The sequence below is a fragment of the Gastrolobium bilobum genome, unplaced genomic scaffold (assembly GCF_033153095.1).
Source record: "Gastrolobium bilobum isolate Gb01-03AN ecotype WA unplaced genomic scaffold, APGP_CSIRO_Gbil_v1 utg4266, whole genome shotgun sequence".
NCBI classification, from domain to species: Eukaryota; Viridiplantae; Streptophyta; class Magnoliopsida; order Fabales; family Fabaceae; genus Gastrolobium; species Gastrolobium bilobum.
Window position 1 is genome coordinate 107,697 of NW_026896613.1, and position 7,452 is coordinate 115,148.

At 32.2% G+C, this 7,452-nt stretch overlaps 1 pseudogene; it reads left to right on the forward strand.

Annotated features, from left to right (window-relative positions):
• The first annotated feature begins 487 nt into the window (after positions 1 to 487).
• LOC133300951 (uncharacterized) lies at positions 488 to 7,234 on the forward strand (annotated as a pseudogene).
• The last annotated feature ends 218 nt before the right edge of the window (positions 7,235 to 7,452 follow it).

Genomic DNA, 7,452 nt, shown 5'->3' on the forward strand with positions numbered 1-7,452 from the left:
TAATTTAAGGGGAATTATTTTCTTATATAGTATAAGATAAAAAAAAAATTTACACACATGTAGAAGAGAGAGAAAAAAAAATATAAGAGAAGGATAAAATATAGGTTCTCTTTTTCTACATTGACTACATATAAATTATCTGTGTTAAGTTCAATACGACGTTGTTTTGGGACGGAAATCTTAATATTTTTGTAATTTTACTTTTTTTTTAAATTATAATAATCTTTATATTTATAAATTTTTAAAATTTTAATACTAAAACGACGTCATTTTAAAAATAAATATAAATAACTTATCTCCATATACATTTCCTAAAATATAATAAATAAGTCCCATCTTAGGTGAGAGATTTTATCTTACGGGAGATCAGAAAAACAATTCCCATATTTTAAAGAGGTTTGATCTCGCCGGTGCTTTCCGGTTTCAGAGGGTGCACTTATTCTGTTTAGCAATTGGAAACGCTTCCATCACTGCCATTTTACCGTTCATGGGTCTCTCCAGGTAATAACTTCTTTCGCGGTTACAGGTTCTCTTGATCAAATCAGTCTTTTCTTTTTTGTTCAGTGCCCTGATTATTGAATGCATCAGACATAAACAATGTTTCGTGCGTACAAATTATACACTTCAGATTCAGTAATTGTTGCGATATTTCTTTTTCTTGCTTTTCAGGAGCTTGGGATTGAATTTTCCCAGCATGAGCATCCGGTTAATTTGACTGTTGAGGCTCAGGTAAAAAGTCTTATAAATAATATATGATGTATCTTGTATATACTGTTCATTATTTTTATTTTTTCTGATTCAGTATTCATTTTCCTTCAGGCAAAATATGTTGGTGGCCTGAGTAAAAATTTATTTTTTAAAGGTATCTTATATTTATAATTTAAGAGAAAAAGAAACTCTATATGTTTTTGTAGATGCCCTGATTACTATACTTTTTAAACAGGACAAGAGAAACAGGTTTTATATTGTTTTTGCTTTAGCTGATACCAAAGTAGATCTCAAAGGTATGCATAATTTTGTAAAACCTGAGGAATTTGTTCACTTTGCTTGTATTGCCTTACTTAAATGGATATTAATGAGATTTCTTGAGCAGTTTTATCTTGGCGGCTTGGTTTGGGAAAAGGTGGTGTGAGAATGTCACCTGAATATTTAGGTGAAATACTTCAGGTTTGTCTATGCCTTTGTTCTATCATTTTGTTGTTTAAACCTTCATCTCTCTCACACACACACTTGTTTAAGAAGCTGAAAAGTTACTAAAAAACTTAAAGGCTCGTGGTCCGATTCTGATGATTTGTCTTGGCTTCTTAACAAACTCAGTCCTTGCATTAAAGATATTTATTATTATTTTTTTCATCATATAAATTGTAAAATTGTGTCAGTTGCGTTTTATATTGAATTCATTATATAATGTATAAGAAAACTAATTCTTAGAGGCATTCACTGATTGAGTTGGTGGTGAAAATTGGTAAATTCAATTAATCTAGTCAAAGTATTTATCCAATCTTTGTTATAGAGGCTTTTTCTTAATTTAAGATTTCATTAGAATGAATAATATATAGATATAAAACCTTATTATCAGTCAATGTAAAATGTTCTTTTTAGTTTCAATTATATAATGATTACTCCTATTATGTTAAGCAAGAAATTAATAATTACATAAATTGAGAAGAGAATTAACCTTGTGCAAATGATGTGGTTGAAATTATTGTCTTATCTGATGACCTTGTTTTTTCATTATCTCACAAGGTACCCGTGGGTTGCGTCACCCCGTTTGCACTCGTGAATGAATCAGCACGGTATGCTTATGTTTTATTCTGTTTGCTTACTTATGAGATATCTAATCTTTTTTTCTCGGTAATGCTTGCCAAGACACACAAATTAATTGCAATACTATTCTTTGGCCTTATTTACTAAAGGCATTTCCCTGTTTCAATATTAAGGTGGTTTGGTTTGAAATAAATGATCACAGTAGTTGCAAGAGGTGTGCAGAATTCACTTGTCACATGACAATTGTGCATTTCTTGTGCAACTGTGCGTGTATCTTCCCTACACAACATATTTTATTATTTCAGAAAATAATTTTAAATCTGTATTTGGAGGTATTTTTAAAATTTGTATAAAATAATTACAGGAAAATAAAATGAATAAATATGGGTGAACGACAGAGAATCGTAACAATTTTAGAAAACCTATTTCTTAAACAACAGTTGGAATCTCTCATGGAGAAATAAATTTATTGGTGTCGCAACCGTATCGCGACGTGACGGCGAAAGAAATTATGAATGGTTAAAACAATGGAGTCGCCACCAAGGTTTATTTAGGAAAACATTGGAAAAACCTGTTTTAAAGACAACTGGTCCTTTGAAAACAAAAATGGGTTCGGGAGTCGATTACGAGTAGGGAAGGTATTAGCACCCTACATCGTCCGTTTAAAAAACGGTTACCTTATATTAATTGTGCAAATTATTGATAATATTTTAAATATTTATTTCACCCAAAAAAAAATAATAAGAATGCTTGTTGGAAAAGAAAACTAATTTTGAAATTTTATTTTTGTGCTTGACGGGATGGTCCCGCTCCGACGTATCCCTCAGTACAATAGGGAACTCAAAGCTACGTCGTTCTGTAGAAAATATTTGTGTGTTGATTGATTTTAATTTTGAAAGTAGTTTTAAAGAAATAATTTGAAGGTTTTAGATTTGAAGTTTTCGAATTATCAAGCTGTCGCAGCTAAAATAATCCGAAACGATAATTGTAGGATTAACAAGCTGTCTCAACTCAGCTAATCCCTTTTTTAATAAATTAAATTTCATGTTACTATTTTCATTATTGTGAATTTTGAGATAAATTTGAATGAATTTTGAATCACCAAGCCGTCACGGCTAAAATGAGTCAAAATAAAATACGCGGGATTAACAAACCGTCACGGTTAAATTATCCCTTTGATAATAATCTTAGCGTTATAAATTTCATTATAAAATTTTTTATAATAGATTTTGAACCACCAAGCCGTCACGGCTAAAATGAACCAAAACAAAAATTATGGAGTTAATAAACCGTCACGGTTAAATTACCCCTGTAATTTTAATATGATGATTTTTATTTAAAAATGTTGATAAAATCTAAATGGGTTTTGGGGTCATCGTTAGTATAATGTAAAGAAATATTACTTGAGGAATTGCAACATCATTTCCTAAAAGTGCAAACCATAAAAAACTAACGTTTACTAAACTATAATATTAAAATATTTCCTTTTCTTGTTATAATAAAATAAACGAAAAAAGTATTATGTTACCTTCATTATTATATTGAGAAGAATTAAAAGAAAAGGGAACACTGAATCGTGAATGCGCAGGGACATGGAGCTTATGTTTAATGACCCAATAAAATAATCTATTTTAACATGAATTAGAAGATACAAAGAAACAATGCAATATTAAGATATTAAAACATGCAACATGGCAACATTGCATCGTGATAGTGTACGTGCCTAGATCAACAAAGCTGAGATTTGCTTTTTTATATTAAACTATTCACTTCATACATATCTTATAACTTCAGTATGTGGTTCCTGAATCATCTTTTTGTTGTTCTCCCCATTTGTTTCTAATATTCATGCCCTTATCACACCATTTAACATTATAATAAATAACAAATACAAAGACACAAAAGGAAACCTATAAAATGAACGTGTATACATGTTCTTTAGCAACGTGTACACATATTTAATGACTAATGCATGTAACTTCTTTTAACCAAAATATTCAACACTGACCTTGAATTTAGAATCCACGATGGAGAGAACTAAACACGATACTCCTCTAAAACTATTAACCCACCACCATAATCTTTGAGATTTTAACAACAGAGTCACTAAAAAGAAGATTTCATCAACAACATAGATGGATGATAGGCACAACACATCTGGATCGAAATATGCGACTCTTGGAGGTTGCCTCAGTCAACATGGTTAGCAAATGGTGCTGATGCATGGAGATGGTGGGTAGATGCAAGTGATAAGAAATGGCAAATGATGGAAAAGGTTCAGCAGAATCTCATGGATTTGATCGACATGGTTAGGGATATTAGCTTAGTCTTGGATTTTTTTGTGATGAAGATGAAAATAGAATTGGTATATTCTGTTCATCTTTTTTTTTCTCCCTATTCAGATAAAAAAAAAAGTCCTCCTCGCGGTGCGACCGAACCTCTGGTATTTATAGAGCAAAAGCTATTCTTGCTTCGGTCCTTTTCATTTCTTCCTGAACACGTTAACGGGGAGTTATCTGAAGATAATCGATTTGACTGACAAGGGATGGGTCTTTGGTTGTCAGTGAGAGATAGCGGTTTCAGGGTTAATAAATGAGGGGTTATGGGTTGGCAATTAGGGTTATGGTGAGACTTCAAGATCAAAGCTGAAGATCAAATGTGTATTTGATTTGATGTACCTAGGTGAATAGGTTTCTTCTCTCCCTTATCTTTTTGCTTGCAGCGCCCTCTCTTTTGTCCTGGCTGATGACGCACTAAATTTACAATTTATACTCTTAAGAAAAAAAAAAAATTTAAAACAGCCCCTGCAAGTCCCTTGCTCTTCCACCGCCCAAATCTCTGATTTTTCTGTAGCCTCCTGTGTTTGCTTTTCTCCAACGTAATGCAGCTTGACATGATGAGCAAGTGGGATAAATTGTCATCTTAAATGATGATGGGTGCATGGCGGTTGAGAACCGCCATCAAACTTTCCTTTTCATTAAGAAACTTATTTTATTATCATTATTATTATGATAAAATCTGAACTCCTTTTTTATCCATATCTCCCTTCTTTTTTACTTACTTTCTTTTTACTTTTTTTCTATTTTCCTTTTTTTATATACAAAATAATAATAATAATAATAATAATAATGATAATAATATACTCCAAAATAGAAGTTTCACATTTTATTTATTTTATTTTATTATGTGTGGACAAAATTGAGTGATTACAATTGGCTTGCCACTTTGCCAGTACTCAAGCTGTTCTCTTTCCTCTGCCCACTCCTCTTTCAATATTAAGATGGTTTGGTTTGAAATCCATCACTACCTGTTTTCTTGTAGCTTTTCCTTTTTCTTCTTAAATCATACTTTTCTAGCTACTATTAATTTTATTATCAAGTTATTCTTTTATTTAAGAAAATTCTAATTGTTCTGAGTTTAAAGTCATTGCTGCTTTTCTACCATCAGATTTAAAATGATCATCTTTTGAATGATGAACTGGATGTGTTAAATGATTAAAAATGTCATGATCTTAGCCAAACTTGCTTTGATAGTGATCTGGCTTGTTGAAGGATTGTCTTTAGTTAGAGGTGTTTATGTTTTTGCTTATCAGACTGTTCACATACGTTGTTTCAACCCACTTAGCAAATATTTTGCTAAGGAATTAACGTATTTTTCTTATATTTCATATCTTTCCCTTTCTGAAGAGATGTTTCACTATTATTGGATCAAGGGTTCAAGACACAGGAATGCTGCTTCTTCCATCCACTAGTATTCTTCTATGAAAAGAAAAAATAAACTAGTTTCACATTTTTTACTACCTCCTTTATAGTTGATAAAATTCTACAGTGTTTTTTTGTATCCAAATGATATATTTTAGCTCATCTAAGTTAATGTAAGATGTAAGGTTTTGGGTCCTTGCCAGATCCTTTGTGCTTTGATGCACTACACAGTTCAATAAATTAATTAGAGTCCGATCCTTCACAATTGCAGCTCTAGATGCCCGTGATCTTGACAAATTTCTTAAATCACTAGGAAGAGATCCCTCATGTGTTGATTTGGAGGTGAGTAAATTTAAGGTACCTCTTGTAGTTTTTTTTTTTAATTGAGTTACCTATTATTCATTGATTGTCATCATATGTCTGCTTTATCCCCTGCAGGCCAATCCTACAGTGGGGAAAGATCAACCCCCTGATCTAGCTGCACTAGTTCCATCTGGTTCAATAATTTTTCCTGATCAACCCGAAAACCAATCTTCTTCACAAGTTCCTAAGGAAGGAAACTGTGTTCCTGTGGATAGTAGGTTCAAGACAGTTTCAGGTAAAAATTCTATTATCGGCACTATTCAATCTGTTAATTGATGCGATTTCTTCCTGATTTGTTGCAAACTAGAAGAGAAAGACATCTGCTGATGGTAAAATTATTATTATTTCTCAATTTTCATAAAGAAATGAACTGATTACACTTGTAAAGTTGATGACATAGTCTTCGATTTTATTTTTCTTATTTTCTGTTTTTAATTTTTGTGGATTAAAAAGTTTCTAATCTCCCCTTTAGTTTTTTGTCCTTTATTCTTTTATTTCACTGAATATTTTCTTATCAATAAAAAAATCATTACAGGAGGAATACATTAAAATTGAATTTGATACTACGTGAAACTAGAGGGGTAGGAGGACCTACCATTTACCCCATGGTCCGTACTTCTGAGGCAGCAATTTGCAAATTTATCTAGTGTATTGGTTATTAATTTCATGCAAAGAAAAAATGTGTTCGCTTTTACTTTGGGTGAAGTTATTGTATACAACCTGCTGTGGCATTATGTAAGATTTGTATATTAGCGACTAGTGACTGCTACAATGTTCAGCATTACGTTGTGCAGGATTATATTTTTCACGCGATTACATAAGTTCAGGACGTGTGTTTATCAGTGTTGTGAGGGTAGCAGAAACCCTGTTTGTGGCTTAAAGATCCTAGTGATTAAATATGTAATGAAGTAAAAATCAAATGTTTCTGATGCAGCTAAAGTTGTCCAGCCATCAGTTGTTGGGAAAAATACAAAGGGGACTCCAGCCAAAAATGCTCATTCGACAGACTCCTTTTTAGATGTTGGGCAATTCGTTGAAAATATATTTGCAAAAAACTTCAGAGGTAAAACAAAAATGTATACTATCTTTCAATTTCAAACTTATCCTATAGTTCCTGCATCAGGCTGAATCTTGATCATACAGGGTACTGTGGTATCTGACAATCTACAGAAAAATCTCAGATCAGATTTAGAATCCCTTGCTGTAAGTATATGATGATGCCAGTAAATATTTTCCCTTTTGGAAAATCAAAGCCTCCATTATATGAAATTGTAGTTCTGATCACCAGATTATCTTTTATTGCAGATGATGTTTAGGAACACTGCATGTACAGAAGGGTTCCATGCTGGTACCCACCATCAGCCCAGGCGCTTGTGAAACTGACGATGATTTAAGATTTGCTGGCCGGAAAGTTAAAAGTGGGAACAAAATTTTAACTCTAGTTGTTCAATGTTTCGTGTGTGACAGCGCCATGTATTGTTTGAAATTTGTACATGAAAATGTTTGGAACTGAATACATGATTTGAAACAATTTGAACAATGAAAAAAAAAAAGGCATATGAAATTGGTCGTTTTAAAAGAGGGTAAATTATGCGTGAATAACTTCTGGATGGATGAGATA